Raw genomic sequence first — 17,351 nt, 5'->3', positions numbered from 1 at the left:
GGAATTCAAATCTCTGCTTTCCCAAAAAGCCTGGAGGGACCTGGAAAGGCAATTCCTGCTCCTTGGGACTTGCTGCCTGGATGTTCTTGCAAGGAGCAGAATCTGCACTGCGTTTTATTGCAGTGACATTCCTCGAGGTTTTCTGTTACTAATTACTCACTCTGTAACTAATTACTCACTCAGCATTACTGATGAGTTAATTCCCCGTTTGGAATTAGTCACCTAAGAAAGGAAAAGCCCTCTCAGCTGAGCAGGGATGAGCACACCTTTGTGGGAACATGCCACACCAGGAAAAACAGGGTTTGGGAGGCATTTTTGGGGAACAAACCTCCAAAAAAGTGAAATTACCACAACCCTGGCTTCATGTCTCACCTTCAGCACGTGGCAGCTTTCTCCCCCAAAGGACACAGGGAGGTTCCAGGGCTGGAAATCTCCAAAGCACTGGAGATCTGCCACTGTGAGATGGAGAACATGCAGCAGCTGAGGCCAAATTATCCCTGTCCCACCTGAAATCCACACCCTGTGACATCCCCCAGAGCTCAGGGATGGCCACCAGAGCTCAGGGATGGCCACCAAGAGTTCAGGGATGGCCACCAGGACTCAGGGATGGCCACCAAGAGCTCAGGGATGGCCACCAGAGCTCAGGGATGGCCACCAGAGCTCAGGGATGGCCACCAGGACTCAGGGATGGCCACCAAGAGCTCACGGATGGCCACCAGAGCTCAGGGATGGCCACCAAGAGCTCAGGGATTGCCACCAGAGCTCAGGGATGGCCACCAAGAGCTCAGGAATGGCCACCAAGAGCTCAGGAATGGCCACCAAGAGCTCAGGGATGGCCACCAGAGCTCAGGGATTGCCACCAGAGCTCAGGGATGGCCACCAGAGCTCAGGGATTGCCACCAGAGCTCAGGAATGACCACCAGAGCTCAGGGATGACCACCAGAACTCAGGGATGGGCACCAAGAGCTCAGGGATGGCCACCAGAGTTCAGGAATGGCCACCAAGAGCTCAGGGATTGCTACCAAGAGCTCAGGGATTGCCACCAAGAGCTCAGGGATGGCCACCAGAGCTCAGGGATTGCTACCAAGAGCTCAGGGATTGCCACCAAGAGTTCAGGAATGGCCACCAAGAGCTCAGGGATTGCTACCAAGAGCTCAGGGATGGCCACCAGAGTTCAGGAATGGCCACCAAGAGCTCAGGGATTGCTACCAAGAGCTCAGGGATTGCCACCAAGAACTCAGGGACGGCCACCACGAGCTCATTCCCACCAAGAACCTGTGGTGAAAGCCCCACCTGCTGCTGCTGGTGTGGGACAGAGCTGCAGGGAAGTGTTCCTGGCTATTTAAAAATAACCAGCTGAGAGCAGCTCCCAGGCTCTGCAGGAGTGCAGAGATAAAAGGCAGCTCAGCGTGGTCCCAGTCCCGTGGGGCAGGCAGATTTTCCAGGCTCTTTGCTTTCTAAGCATGAGGGTTATTTATACACACAGCACTCGAGTCTGGGTGAAGTTTTTTTGGGGCATCTGTGCTTCAGGCAGGCCAGGAAACATCTGCCATCACCAAAGCATCAGGGCTTCCATCACCAAACATCAGCCAGGGAAGGAGGAAGGAGCAGAGCCGTCAGTGAGTGTGCAGGAAAAACCCACCCCTGTCCTCAGTGCTATGAGAAATGGGAATAAAGGAGAGGAGACAGAGGGGAAAGGGTGTGATGGAGTTTTGTATAATTCTGCCTGCTGCTGGGAGTCACCTCTCCAAGCCACCTCTCCCCCAGGCACCATTTGTGTTTCAGAGCAGGGATCTATACATATTTATTTAAATGTTCTGTTGAAATAAATAAGTGCTGTCACCAATGATAATGAGACCTGGTGGAACATCTCCCCACTCTGAGCACAAACCTGCAAAGCTCTGTGCTGTCAGGTCATTTTCTTCTCTCATTTTCCTCTTTTGGATGTTCATTTATTCAGTTTTTAACTAAATGCAATGAAGGTATGCATCCTGGTGCAAATATTTTAAAACCAGGCCCACTGTGTTGAGACAAATGTGATCAAATTGGAATAAATTAAAAACACCAACATTTTACCTTATTGATTGTTTTGCATTTGGGCTTTTGAGATGATGGAATTTCCCTTCTGAGAAGGAAAAATGTCTGGACACCACAAGCAAGAGCAAAACAGTTTTAGTTCTTTTTCCTCTGGGATTAACTCACTAAACCTTTTTCCCTGAATTTTGGATGTGGGATGCAGGACTCATCCTCACCTTGGTAGCTGTGGGTGCCATCCACTTTGAAAGGGATTTGTGATGGAAATCGTGGCAAAGGCACTGCTAAAAAGGAATATTAGGATTTGGAAAATATTCTTTCCCCTTTTGCATAGCATAAAACCCCACAGAACTGTGTCATTATTTTTCTGTGCCAGTAATTTGGTGGCAGTTAGGGGGGAAAGGGAGTGACAGAGTCACAGGGGGAGCACACTGAGGTTTTATCCCTTCAGGATGGGCTGCAGGGATTGACACCCCCTCCTCAGTGTGTCCTCCTCTCCTCCACCCCTAATTCTGCTGTCAGAGCTGAGCACACAGCTGTGGGGGATCCATGGGTTTGGAAGAGGATTTGGGCTCCTTTTCAGCCAGTTTGGTTCAAGTGTGACATTTCTGGTGGCACATGGCTGGCAGGGTGAGGTGAGTGGAGCCCTGTGGGGAATCCCAGAATTGTTTATTTGGGTGGGAAGGGACCTTAAAGATCCTCCAGTTCCACCCATGGGTGGGGACACCTTCACTGGACCAGGTTCCTTTGTCCCACTGGGACATCTCCATTTCCATTTCCTGGTGGGAAAGAGTCACCAACTCCCATTTCTTCATTCTTGGAGCCTTCAGCAACCCCAGCTGTGTCCCCAAGGACCCAACAGTGTCACTGTGTCCCCATCTCCTGTGTGCTTTGGGACACCCAGCACCTCCCAGCAGGGCTGGAAGCACCAAACTGGGACAGAACTCGAGTTAATGGGTGTGGGGGTCACACCTGGGGACAGAAAGAGCCCAAAACAGAAATCAAACCAACAGTTCCAGGGGGGTGGAGCTCCAGGACCAGCGTGGCTGTCCCAGGGAGCTGCTCAGGATCTGGTGGGAGCAGGTGGGAATGGCCCCAGTGCTGCTGGACTCAGCTGTGATTTAACACCCTGATTTAACACCAAACCCATCCCAGCTGTGCTTCCCTCCTTCACACAGAGCTTTGGGTGCTCCCCAGGACTCACATCCTAAGAACTCAGCCAGAAACTTAACTCTCTTTCAAAAAAAAAAAAATTTACAAGCAGCAGAAAAAGCTGTGCCAGGCTCTGTTGCTAAAATCTGCTTCATCACAAACTTCTGTGTGGACTTTTCAGGGCAGTGGTGACAACAATCCCAATGCAAACGTGTCACTTGAAGGACAGAGAGACAAAATCTCTATTTTTTTCATCATCAGGTTGATTTTTATCCTGCATCCAGCTCTGCTTGTTGGATGAACCCAAGAAGGTTTTGATCTGGGGAAGAATTATGTAGTTGGTCTCTGGCTCTTTGCAAGGATGAAACAGAGAAAATCTGGTTTTACACATTTTTCCAAAGCCTGTGGGGATTTTGGCTGAATAATGCAGGAGTGTTTGAAAGCGAGGTGAGGGATGTTTTCCTTCATGCACTCTGAAAATGTAAACTCTGGCTCTGAGCTGCCATGACATTTGGACCACACTTACGCCTCAGTTAGCACAAAGATAGGTCAGGAAATGGAATTTCTGTGAAGTTTGCATTGCTTTGTGCCTGGAGCCTGTTAGCAGAATAAATAACATTTCTGCTGGAAAATGGGACAGTTTCCTTCAGATATCGCTGATGGCTGCAGAAAGGTAAAAGCACATCACTTTGAAAACGACCTAAAAACTTAAATAACAATAAGAATTCAATTCTGGAGAACAAAAGCCCAGAGGAAATGTTTAAACCCAGGCTGGAGAGCAGAAGCAATTTATTCCAGCCCTTCCCAGCTGAAAATTTCACTGCAGTGGACACATTCTTGAGAAAAACACACATTAATTTTTTTCTGGGGGGAGCCTTTCTGCTGAAGTGGTGGTGAGATGACACCAGGGCAAGAAGGGACTCAGGTGGAGGCTCAGCAAAACCCTTTCCAACATTTTTCATTTATTCCTGCTCCAAAGAAAACATCTGCCTCGATAGCCAGAGGTCAAATCGAGCCATTATTCCCTCCTCTATTTGCTTCCCTTTCCTGAAGTGGCTGGAGGAGCAGTGGGGATGAAAGGGCATCTCCAGCCCCGCCTGTCAGGGTCATCCTGGAGCTGGAGCTGCCCCTGCTCCTCCTGAAATCCCAAAGTGGCTCCCTGAGCTCTCATAACAGGAAACAATAAAATTTCCACTCGGTGTTGCCAGCCCTGTGAAGCCAAGCCAGGCTTGACTCGCTCTAGACCTCCCTGAACTTGTACAAAAAGAGTGAAAAAAAATAAAATAAAATAATAAAAAAATTGAAACAATTCAATGAGAAGCAGAGGAAATCCATCCCCAGGCTGTGCAAAAGTTCAATGCTCATCTCCTGCTGTCCATGTGGACATTGCAGTGCAGTGCCTTAGTGCAGGTGGGGTCAGGCTGTGTGGGAAAGGTTGGGGAATGCTGGAAAAAAAAAAAAAAAAAAGGGAAATGGACACATTTTTGGCTGCTCCAGAAAGGTGTGGGTTTGGTGGGTTTTTTTCCCTCACACCTGTGGATGGGCAGAGATGGGAGGGAGCTTGGAAGAGCCCCAGGAAAAGGGGTCAGGAGAGGTTGGGAGCCCATCCACAACTTCTGAGCTGCACTCAAGAGCTGCTGGGTGAGGCCCTGACTGGTGCCAAGAGGATGAAAGAAACATTTTCCCCTATTTTTCAGTTTCACAAAAACCACATTCCCACTGTCAGTGCGGGAGGAGGGAAGGGGATGGGAGCAGCAACACCTCAAGGACAGCTTGAGAATCAGACAGCACCTCCAAAGTGGAGGTGGAGCAGTTCTGTCCCTGGGACCCACACAAGAAAAGCACAAGAAGGACCTGGAGATGTTGGAGAGATCCAGAGGAAACCCCAGAGCTGCTGCAGGGCTGGAGCCAGGCTGGGAGAGCTGGGAATGTTCATCTGGAGAGCTCAGAGCTCCTGAAGGGATCCAGGAGAGCTGGAGAGGGACGGGGGACAAGGGATGGAGGGACAGGACACAGGGAATGGCTTTAGGCTGGAAAAGGATGGATTTAGGTTGGATATTGGGATGGAATTCCTGCCTGGGAGGGTGAGAAGAGACTGGAATAGAATTCCCAGGGTGTGGAACTGGATGAGCTTTAAGGTCCCTTCCAACACAAACCATTCCATGATTGAAGGCAGGACATGCTCAACACCTCCTCCAGCTTTCCCCACCAATCTCCTCCTGCACACACCTGCAGCACTCCCAGGTTTGGGCTGCTTTGGTGTGTGGAAAATGCTTTGCAATGTCACAGTCAGGCTGCTGACCCTGAGAGTTGGACTCTTTTTTTCTTTCCCCAGAAGTTCCAGTGGAAAAAGTGATGGTGGCATTTCTGTCATCACACACCTCATCTGTGTCAGACACTGCTCACACCCAGCCAGGACAGCCATGAGAAATGGCCCAGAGTTATTTAATGTTTTCATCTTCTCTCAGAAAACAAGAATAAACGGCCTCAGGTTGCACCAGGGGAGGTTTAGATTGGATATTAGGGGAAAATCCTTCACAGAGAGAATTGTTTTTACAATTTTACACTGGAACAGACTGCCCAGGGCAGTGGTGGAGTCACCATCACTGGAAGTGTTTAAAACTCTGGGGCTGGGTTTAGGGGTGATGATCTCAAACAATTCTATGATTCTAATTTTTTGCAAACACTAAAGTATCTGTAATTTGCCAACCAAAGCTGATATTCTAGAAACCTCTCAATTCTAGCAGGGCCCTGAGCTTGCAGTGAGCAAATTCTCCATAAATTTGTCCAGGATCAAAACCCACAGCCAAAAGCCCTGCCCAGCCTGGCCTTGGGCACTGCCAGGGATGCAGGGACAAACCTGTGCAGGGCTCACCACCCTCACAGGGAAGAATTTATTCCTGATATCCCATCTAAAGCTACTCTCCACCAATTTAAAGCCATTCCCCCTTGTCCTGTCCCTCCACCCCTCATCCAAAATCCCCCTCCAGCTCTCTTGGAGCCCCTTTAGCCACAAGAAAGGGCTCCAAGGTCAGCTTGAAGCCTTCTCCAGGCTGCACAATCCCAATTCTCTCAGCCTTTCCCACAGGAGATGTTCTCCATCCCTCCTCTGCTCTCTCAAACCCATCACCAGCACAAGGGTTCTGCTTGCAGGAGCTGGGGTGAAGCTCAGGCAGCAGGACTTGTGAGATAAGACAAAATTTTACCCAAACCATAATATGTGAAATAGCAAACCCTTCTGCAGATTCCAACACTCCTTGCTGGGATATCTGTTTTATCTATTTCCCAAACTTTTGGCTTTGGAGAAGCCTCTGTCTTGGCAGGTCAGACAGAGCCATGACAGTGAGGCTGCCCTGTGATCCAGGTTTTGTGTAAATGGGGACAAGGGCTGGGAACAGCTGGCAAACCCTTCTCTCCACCATATACACCCTGTGCCCTCCCCTAATAAATCACCAAAATGTCCTCCTGAGCCCAGCCCCCTGCACACCAGATTTTCTATAGGATAATTAAATCTTTATGGTAAAGAAATCTAACATCAACTTTAAAATCATATTGAAAAGAAGAATAAGTTTCCCAGAGAGGCTGTGCCCTCCCCATCCATCCCTGGAGCTGTTCCAGACCTGGATGGGGCTTGGAGCAACCTGGGATAGAGGAAGGTGTCCCTGGCAGGGGTTGGAATGAGATGATCTTTAAGGTGTCTTCCAACCCAAACCATTCTGGGATTCTATGAAGACAAGAAGGAAAATGCCAAAGCAATAGTCCAAGACTCTTAGATGGGACTTGGGGCCAATTTCCCCATTACTAATTAGACCTAAACACAGTTAAAAGGGAAGACAGAGACTCGAGCATGAAAAATAAGGCAGCAAATTGTTGGATGTGCTCTTGCCAGCTGTTCTTAGATAACAGACAAAACAGAAAATAAGGAAAAAAAGGAAACATTATTTCCACAAGTGCTTTCCTCCCCTTCTGGCCAGGTTCCCACTCTGCTCACTGAGACATTTCATTACACCCATATCACCAGCAAGCATTTAACAAGCCTTTAGGTAATTACTCACAGAGCTAATTGCGCAGCCAGGTTTGCATGCAGAGAGGAAGGGGATGAGAGAGAAATGGCCAGAGCAGAGCCCAGGGCTGGGTGAGCAGCACAGTACCTTCCCAGAGCTCCAGGATGGAGCATCAGCGAGGGCTGCAGCTCCTGAAGCAGTGAGGGTCTGGTGTGAGGGCGAGCAGGGGCTGGAGCAGGGACAGGAACCTTCCTGCTCGTGTTTATTGGCAGGGGTGGCCCCCGCCCGCTGACAGGGCAGGGCAGCGGCTCCTGCCTCGTCTGGGCTGCTCCAGCTCCCCGTGCCAGCAAGGGACAGCACTGTCTGTCCTTCCCCTGGGTTGTCTGTCCTTCCCCTGGGTTGTCTGTCCATCCCCATGGCTGTCTGTCCATCCCTAGGGCTGTCTGTCCATCCCCATATCTGTATATCCATGCCCAGAGCTGTCCGCCCATCCCCAGGGCTGTCTGTCCATCCCCATATCTGTCTGTCCATCCCCAGGGCTGTCTGTCTGTCCCCATATCTGTCTGTCCATCCCCAGGGCTGTCTGTCCATCCCCATGGCTGTCTGTCCATCCCCATATCTGTCCATCCATCCCCATATCTGTCTGTCCATCCCCATGGCTGTCTGTCCATCCCCATGGCTGTCTGTCCATCCCCAGAGCTATCTGTCCATCCCCTGGGCTGTCTGTCCATGCCCAGAGCTGTCTGTCCATCCCCATGGCTGTCTGTCCATCCCCATATTTGTCTGTCCATCCCCATATCTGTCTGTCCTTCCCCAGGGCTGTCTGTCCATCCCCATGGCTGTCTGTCCATCCCCAGGGCTGTCTGTCCATCCCCATATCTGTCTGTCCATCCCCATATCTGTCTGTCCATCCCCTGTGCTGTCTGTCCATCCCCAGAGCCATCTGTCCATCCCCAGAGCTGTCCATCCATCCCCAGGGCTCATGGGGCTAGAGGGGGGTGGATCAGGGTCCCTCTCTCCCCTCAGCAGTGGGACAGTGACATGGGGAAGGTGTCCCCAGGCTGGCACCCAGGTGGGAGTGGAGCCAGTGCCAGCCAGCCCTGGGCCACTCTGCTGCTCAAAGCAGAGCTGACCCTGAGATCTGCAGGGCTGTGGGATCCAGCAGGGCTCCAGCAGCGCCTCTGCACCCCCTCCAGCACACTGGGAACAAGCACACAGCTGCTGCTGGCCAAACCCTGCAGCAGCACCAAACCTACACTGACACCAAACCCTGCAGCAGCACCACAAAAATCTACACCACAGCACCAAACCTACACTGGCACCACTAAACCTGCATCAGCACCACCAACCCAACATTAGCAGCACAAAATTCCACCCTACACCAAACCCACACCACCAAATCTATAGCAACATTTCCAAACCCTACACCAACACCCCAAACTCTACACCAGCACCCACAAACCTACACCAGCACCCACAAACCTACATCACACCACCAAACCTATACCAGCACCACAAAAATCAACCCTACACCACCAAACCCACACCACCAACCCTACACCAGCACCAGGAAAAACCACTCAACACCCCCAAACCCTACACCACCCCACCAATCCACACCCCACCTTCACCAAACCCTAGAGCACTCCCCAAACTCACGCTGTGCCCAGGCTGGGGCTGTGATCCTGAGGTTTTCCTGATCCCATTTTGCTCCAGCCAAGGCAGATGTTCCCAGCCCTACCAAAGGATGGACCAGGCTGGTTCCTGCTGCCCAGCTGCCTTCACCCCACACCATGCCAGGATAAAAGGAGCCAGGAGATCTGGGCTGCAGCCAGGGGACCATTATGGCACCTTCCTCCCCACTGCACACAATCTCTTCCAGCTCAGCTCTTAATGATTAAACACCATGGGGCTGTGCAGGTCATGGATTCACAGAATCCCAGGATTGTTGTGGTTGGAAGATCTCTGGAGATCACCCAGTCCAACCCCCCTGGCAAGGCAGGGTCACCTGGAGCAGGTGGCACAGGAGCTCATCCAGTTTGGGTTTGGAAACTCCACTCCCTCCCTGCCACCCGCCATGGCAAGAAGTTTTTCCTCACATTGAGTGGAACTCGTTGTGTTTTTGTTGATGGTCACATTGTTGGTGACCCCTAGGGATGTCACCAGTCCTGTCACCAGGCTGTGCTCCACATCAGCACACACTGATCCCAACAGGTTGTTCTGGGGAATGAGCAGCAGTAAAAAGCTGGAGAGAAGAAAGGGTAATATGGAGAAGAAAAGATAATATGGAAAAGAAAGGATAATATGGAGAAGAAAGGATTATATGGAGAAGGAAGGATAATATGGAGAAGAAAGGATAATACAGAAAGGATAATATAGAAAAGAAAGGATAATATGGAGAAGAAAAGACAATATGGAGAAGAAAGGATAATATGGAGAAGGAAGGATAATATGGAGAATAAAGGATTATATGGAGAAGAAAGGATAATATGGAGAAGAAAGGATTATATGGAGAAGAAAGGATAATATAGAAAAGAAAGGATTATATGGAGAAGAAAGGATAATATAGAAAAGGAAGGAAAATATGGAGAAGGAAGGATAATATGGAGAAGTAAGGATAATATGGAGAAGTAAGGATTATATGGAGAAGAAAGGATAATATAGAAAAGAAAGGATAATATGGAGAAGAAAGGATAATATAGAAAAGAAAGGATAATATGGAGAAGAAAAGATAATATAGAAAAGAAAGGATAATATGGAGAAGTAAGGATTATATGGAGAAGAAAGGATAATATAGAAAAGAAAGGATAATATGGAGAAGAAAGGATAATCTAGAAAAGAAAGGATAATATGGAGAAGAAAGGATAATATGGAGAAGAAAGGATAATATGGAAAAGATAATATAGAAAAGAAAGGATTATATGGAAAAGAAAAGATAATATAGAAAAGAAAGGATAATATGAAAAAGAAATGATAATATGGAAAAGAAAGGATAATATAGAAAAGTAAGGATTATATGAAAAAGAAAGGATTATATGGAGAAGAAAGGATAATATGAAAAAGAAATGATAATATAGAAAAGAAAGGATAATATAGAAAAGAAAGGATAATATGGAGAAGAAAGAATAATATGGAGAAGAAAGGATTATATAGAGAAGAAAGGATAATATGAAAAAGAAAGAATAATATAGAAAAGAAAGGATGATATGGAAAAGAAAGGATTATATGGAGAAGAAAGGATAACATGGAACCCAGCTGTGAAAACAAAGATTAAACCCCTCTGAGCCTACGACCTCCCTTGGCCGGCGCGCGGGAAAAATCGCGCCAACATCAATTCCTGTCGCCACGTCCTTCCAGCTGGGAATTTTTCATGAATGAGCACGCTGAGGCGGAAGGGGAAGGCAGGAAGATGGAGGAGGAGGAGGAGGAGGAGGATGCAGAGATGTCCCCAAGGCCCGTGGGGGCAGGTTTTGCTGGAGGAATGAACAGCTCAGGTGAGCCCTGCCCTGCTCACACCAAACCCTCCATCACCCCTGGCAAGGGGCAGCTCCTGCTGCCAGGACAGGCAGCCCTGGTGAATCTGTCTGGAGCTCCACTCTGAGCCTGGGGATGGGACACAGAGGATGTTGCAGTCATGGTTTAATTCACAATAATACTAAAATCCCTCCATGACGTGCAGGGAGCCCCTTCCCAGGCTCCCAGGCTGGTGCTCACGTTTCTTCCACACTTTCTGCCAGCCCAGGGCTGGTTCAGCCCCCTCTGCTAAGTTTAAAGAGGCAAACAGCACAGAAAATGTTTTGCAAAAAGGGTACTTAACAAAAAAAACCCTGATTCTCCTTCACTTAGTGATAAAAAGACCTTAAAAATGCCAAGCCAGAGTCTCTGACCTCCAGGAAGTTTTTGGGACGTGCCTCAGTTTGTTGCTGCTCAGCTGAGGAGTGGTGGGCACTGACTGGGCACCCAGACCACCACATTTCAATATTCCAGGAAATATTTCAACATTCCAGAAAACCCCCTTTGTGTTTTCTGGAGTGAAAAGCTGCAGTCACTGACCCTGGCCATTAGCAGAAGCTGAGGAAAGAGGATGTAGTGGTGGGAGGCTCTTCTTGAAAATTCACTCTTTCCATCTCTGGTTCTTTCCCTCCCTTCAGCCTCCAGACAGAAATAATTAAGAAACCACACCACCATCTGTGTTTCTGAGAAACTTGAAGGAACAACTCAACATGAACCAAACCCCCAAACCATGTCCTGCTGTGGGGCTGGAGCCAGAGCAGCAGTGCCACACCTGTGAGCTGTGACAAACCAGAGCCCCTGAGCTTCCTTGTGGCATTTAAAAGCAGATCTGCATCCACTGTCTTTTTTTTTTCCTGGATGTTTTTCATCCCTACTGATCTCAAAGCCTTGGAGTCTCCACTTGAATGCTCTGCAGCTCGTGTCAGTGCTGCTTGGCCGGCTCTAGGGTGGCTCCAGGCAGAAATGAGCAGCAGATCCCTATTTCATACCCTTTATTCCCTGTTCCACCCTGAGTCACACAGGGGATTGGCTCAGCTTGTGGAGTAAAGGGATTGGTGCCTGCATTCTCCTTTTGGGAACCAGATGGTTTTTAACATCCCTTCCAACCCACGCCACAGGACTCTGTGATTCCCCTCCTCTCCCAAAGGGAACAAGGGAAATATTGGTTTTGTCTTCTCTGGAGCTGTGAGAGTCCTGCAAAGCGGGATTGTCAGCACCAGGCCCAGCCCTGGGATGGAGGGTGGCTGAGACAATGTCCAAACCAAGCCCAGGATGCCCCACAGAAGGTTTCTCCTTGGCATTGTCCCCCTGTCCCATGTGGGACCTGCTCCCAACCAGCTGCAAAATGTCTTAGGTTACCATACAGGGTGTGATAAAAGGTATCTGTTCTATCACCATCTGTTGAGGGTGGGGGCAGTGATCCTGATCTCCATGGGAGATATTCTGCTAATGGGCAATCCATGGAAACCAGGCAGGGCATTGTTCTTTATCTTTTCACAACCCATCCTTCCTCCAGCCAGTCATTTTCTGCTCATGGCCATTGAGTCCCAATGTGGCACTGATAAAATTACTGCATCCCATTGGGAGTTGCTCCAGCCAGGGGGAAGAGCCCAACATTTCTTACCAAGATAAAAACAGAGGGTTTGGGACACTAAGGGAGCCCTTTCTCCACTGGACTCCAGAGGAAAACCGGATTTCTCCACATCCCCACTGGAGCTCCGGAGGGAAACTGCACCTTGTACAGGAGCACTGCTCCAACTGAGCCACATCTGTCACTGCAGGAGGATGCAGCCACCATGGGATGGGACTGCTGCCAACACCCTGCCTGACGGGTGTCAGGTTGTACTCTGACTGTGTCAGGGTTTGGGGTTTGTTCTTTGTAGTGCTGTATTTCTATTTTAATTTCCCTAGAAAAGAACTGTTATTCCTAATTCCCATATCTTTGCCTGAGAGCCCCTTGATTTCAAAATTACAATAATTTGGAGGGAGGGGGTTTACATTCTGCATTTCACAGAGAAGCTCCTGCCTTTCTCAGCAGACACCTGTCCTCCAAACTAAGACAATCATCACCTCCTGCAAGGCTGTGCCTCTTCCGCCATGACAAAATTCCACATCACCATGGAAGGACCCCAGACCCCTCTTTGTGTCCATCCCCACTGCTTTCACTTGTGCTACTGGCCCCAAAAGTGAGCAGAGCAGATCTCCTGACACCCCATCCCAGCAACCTCAGCAGAGCAGATCCAGCCCTTGTCCTGCTGCTGCCCATTCACAGCTCCTCACTCCACCCTTCCCAAAAATCCCGCTGACCAAGTGGGATTTCTCCTTTGGCCAAAGCCCTTCTTTGCTGCTCTCCGTTGAATTGCCAAGAATTTCCAAAAACCTGGCGGAAAATTAGAGAACCAGCAAAACCTGCCCTGCCTTGGAGCTCGTTTCCTGCCAGCCATCCTCTGTCAGGCACTGGGAGCAAAATATTTCGGGTCTTTCCAGGCACTAAATCACCCTGCTGGACTCACAACGGGGGCAGCTGAACTACACCTAGTTCCAGCTATTGAAATGACGGCAGCAGCCTCCATCCCACAGGAACTGACCCCTCTGCTGCTGCTGGAAGTGCCCCTGACATCCATTTCCAGAGGTGTTTGTGGAGCCTGGAGCCAGTGCACAGCCAGGGGTGGAGGGCTGCAAGGGGCTGCAGATGGGATGGGGGGTGTTCAACCCAAAGGAGAAGCCAAAAGCTTCGTGGAGGGGTGGCCTTGCTGAATTAGCCCTACCAGAATAATCACTGAGGGTCATTAAGGTTGGAAATGAGCTTTAAGATCTTCAAGTCCTGCCATGAAGCCAGCACTGCTGTGTTCACCTCAATCCATGTCCCCAGGTGTCACATCAAGTGTTTGAACACTTCCAGGGGTGGTGGCTCCACCTGGGCAGCCCCTTCCAATGCCCAACCACCCTTTCAGGGGAGAAATGTTCCCTAATATCCAATCTACACCTCCCCTGGCACAGCTTGAGGCTGCTCCCGGTCCTCCTGTTCCCTGGAAGCAGAGCCCAATCCCCCTGGTGTCCCCTCCTGTCAGGGAGTTGTGCAGAGCCACAAGTTCCCCCTGATCCCCCATTTCTCCAGGCTGAGCCCCTTCCCAGCTCCCTCAGCCCCTCCTGGTGCTCCAGACCTCGATGTCCTTGTCATGAGGAGCCCAAACACGGACACACAGTTCAAGGTGTCCCAGCAGTGCCAGCACAGGGGGACAATCCCTGCTCTGGATCAGGCCAGGTGTCAGGAATCAGAATCTGCACACAAGTCCACACACCCACCCAGCCCTCCTGCCCAGCCCCAAGAAGTCATTGCTGCCCCACCAGCTCTCCCTGCCCAGATTTCTGTCCAGCTCCCACTTCTGCAATTTTGGGTGCTTTCACTTGCAGTTTGGGAGATCACCAATTTCACCCTGCCTGTCCATACAATGTCCCTGTTAAGCTAGGAACAAGAAAGGGATTTGGGAACATTCAGCCTCCCTGTTAAGAAAGGGACAAGAAGGGAATTTGGGAAATTCAGCCTCTCTGTTAAGTTAGGTACAAGAAAGGGATTTGGGAACATTCAGCCTCCCTGTTAAGCTAGGGACAAGAAAGGGATTTAGGAACATTCATCCTCTCTGTTAAGAAAGGGACAATAAAGGGATTTAGGAACATTCAGGCTCTTTGTTAAGCTAGAGACAAGAAGGGGATTTGGGAACATTGAGCCTCTCTGTTAAGATAGGGACAAGAAAGTGATTTAGGAACATTCAGCCTCTCTGTTAACATGGGGACAAGAAAGGGATTTGGGAACATTCAGCCTCCCTGTTAAGAAAGGGACAAGAAGGAAATTTGGGAAATTCAGCCTTCCTGTTAAGCTAGGGACAAGAAAGGGATTTGGGAACATTCATCCCCTGTTGAGATAGGGACAAGAAAGGGATTTAGGAACATCCAGCCTCTTTGTTAAGATAGGGACAAGAAAGGGATTTGGGAACATTGAGCCTCTCTGTTAAGATAGGGACTAGAAAGGGATTTAGGAACGTTCAGCCTCCCTGTTAAGAAAGGGACAAGAAGGGAATTTGGGAAATTCAGCCTCTCTGTTAATCTAGGGACAAGAAAGGGATTTAGGAACATTCAGCCTCCCTGTTAAGAAAGGGACAAGAAAGGGATTTAGGAACATTCAGCCTCCCTGTTAAGATAGGGATAAGAAAGGGATTTAGGAACATTCAGCCTCCCTGTTAAGAAAGGGACAAGAAGGAAATTTGGGAAATTCATCCTTCCTGTTAAGCTAGGGACAAGAAAGGGATTTGGGAACATTCATCCCCTGTTGAGATAGGGACAAGAAAGGGATTTAGGAACATTCAGCCTCCCTGTTAAGACAGGTACAAGAAGGGAATTTGGGAAATTCAGCCTCCCTGTTAAGATGGGGACAAGAAAGGGATTTGGGAACATTGAACCTCTATGTTAAGATAGGGACAAGAAGGGAATTTAGGAACATTGAGCCTCCCTGTGAAGATGGAGATGGGAAAGGGATTTGGGAGCATTCATCCTCTGTTAATCTAGGGACAAGAAGGGAATTTGGGAAATTCAGCCTCTCTGTTAAGATGGGGACAAGAAGGGGATTTAGGAACATTCAGCCTCCCTTTTAAGATAAGGACAAGAAGGGATTTGGGAACATTGAGCCTCTGTGCCGTGCAATGGAAGGGGCTGGGTGAACTCTGCTTCCCTGGGCAGGTCTGTTTTTGAAAAGCAATTACTGGCAGGGAAGAGCAAATCCTGCATTCCTCACGAAGGAATCTGGATGATGTCACCTCCTGCCCGGTGGCAGGAGCATTCCTGCCCCAGTCCCTCCCTCCAGGCAGCCCCTGCCTTTCCTCCAAATATTTGTTTTGGCTGGTTTTTGGGAAGCTTCCCATGACAAGGAATAACAGCAGGATGGACTCTCCTACTGTAAGGTTTGTCCCTGAGCAGCACGTTCACAGGGCCATGGGTTAATAGAGGCTCACACGTGTCAGCCAAGGTTTTACTGCCAGTAGCAGAAGTGGGGGATTTGTTGGTTTTGTGTCTTTTTTTTTTTTCTTTTATAATCTGTGTGGTTCAGTGCAGGCTGAGAGATATCAGAAATGTCTTAAAACAGAAGGTTTTTGCTTCACTAAAACACTTTGAACTAAATTCCTTAAATTTTCTTGTATGTGTGACTCGACCAGAGGCACGTAGATGTGTTTGTAATGCTGTGCCTTTCTTTCCCTCCCTGCTTATTAGGACCCATCCAGCAGAACACAACCACTGAAGTGCCTAATGCCAGCCAGGACCTTTCCCAAACAACTGGCCTGGAATAAAGTGCCCTTTTGCCTGGCAGGGGAGTGCCAGTAGATGTCTCTGGGAAAAAGGTTGCAGGGGTATGGAGCAATTGTGGGGTGATGTGGAGGCAGCAGCGTGTGCCATGCTCTCCTCAAAAGGACAAAAGCTCTGGGGCATCACCAAGACTGGTTTTAAGGCACTTGGGTGGGATTTCATTGCCTAAACTTGGGTAGGCAACCCTCCCTGGAGCTGAGCATGGGCTGCTCCATCCCTGGAAGTGTCCAAGGCCAGGCTGGACAGGGCTGGGAGCAGCCTGGGATGGTGGGAGGTGTCCCAGGGGGCTGGAACAACAAGGGCCCTTCCAACCCAAACCATTCTGGCACTCTGAGAGCTCCCTGACATCCAAGGACTGGTCTGGGACTCCTCTCAGTTTCCAGCTCCTCTCTCCACTCCTCCAGACTTCACCCCCTGCTCTCAGGAGCCAGGAGACATGAAGCACACCCTGCCCAAGCTGTGGCATCCCCCTGCAACTCTTTCCTCCCATTTTACATTTTAAATTGCCCTAAGAGATCCCCATCCCACACCAGGCTGCTGCTCACGCCCCATGGATCACCCACATCTCCTTAGCACCTGTGATGCTGGAGATGGGAACACGACTGGAGGGATCAGGAGCTGATTTTAAAGCAGTTGTTTATGGCAGATGGATAAATTCCTTCCCCATTATCCAAGCTGACCCATTGCTGGCACCTGAAAAAGTTTCCTACTCTCAGATTAATTCTGCAGGTCTAATGGGAGAGGGGTAATCCAGTGGAAAATGAAGAGCAGGAGGTTGTTTCTTTGGTGAGGTTCAATCACTCCAAATCCCACAGGTGATGATGGGGTCCCACCAAGACACTGATTTCACTAAAATGAGCTGGGACACTGAGATCCTACAAAGACATGGGGAGAGCAGTGATGGGATGGAAATGAGCTGCACAAGGTGTTGCCCCACACCTGAGTGTGGTCTGGGTTGTACTAAAAAAAAAAAACCACCACATTTAAGCAGCTGCTCTTTTTCCCAAGCTGCATCTGCTGCCCATCTTGTTCTGAGCAGGGACAGGAGCCCCAGGCACCACGATCTGTCCCTCTCACTGCCAGCTGTGACCTTCATGGGCAAAATGGCTCAACCTGGATGGATCCCACCCTGCTGATGGATGCATTCATCTCCTTTTCCCCAAGCAGGAGGCAGGAATTTTGCAGCCCCAGCCCTAAATCAACCCCTCTCCAATGAGGGCTTTTCATGGGCGCTCTGTTTTTCAGCTCTGGTGATAAAAAGCTGCAGTGAACATTTCCAACCGTACACAAACT

General features: G+C 49.4%; 1 protein-coding gene across 2 annotated transcripts in view; it reads right to left on the bottom strand.

Annotated features, from left to right (window-relative positions):
• GJC2 (gap junction protein gamma 2) overlaps positions 1-17,351 on the bottom strand; it is a 34,387-nt gene that overhangs the window by 6,149 nt on the left and 10,887 nt on the right. The window lies entirely within an intron of this gene.

Source organism: Catharus ustulatus, chromosome 1, assembly GCF_009819885.2.
Source record: "Catharus ustulatus isolate bCatUst1 chromosome 1, bCatUst1.pri.v2, whole genome shotgun sequence".
NCBI lineage: Eukaryota > Metazoa > Chordata > Aves > Passeriformes > Turdidae > Catharus > Catharus ustulatus.
Note: the sequence above shows the minus strand (reverse complement) of the source record. Positions and strands in the feature narration are given on the sequence as shown.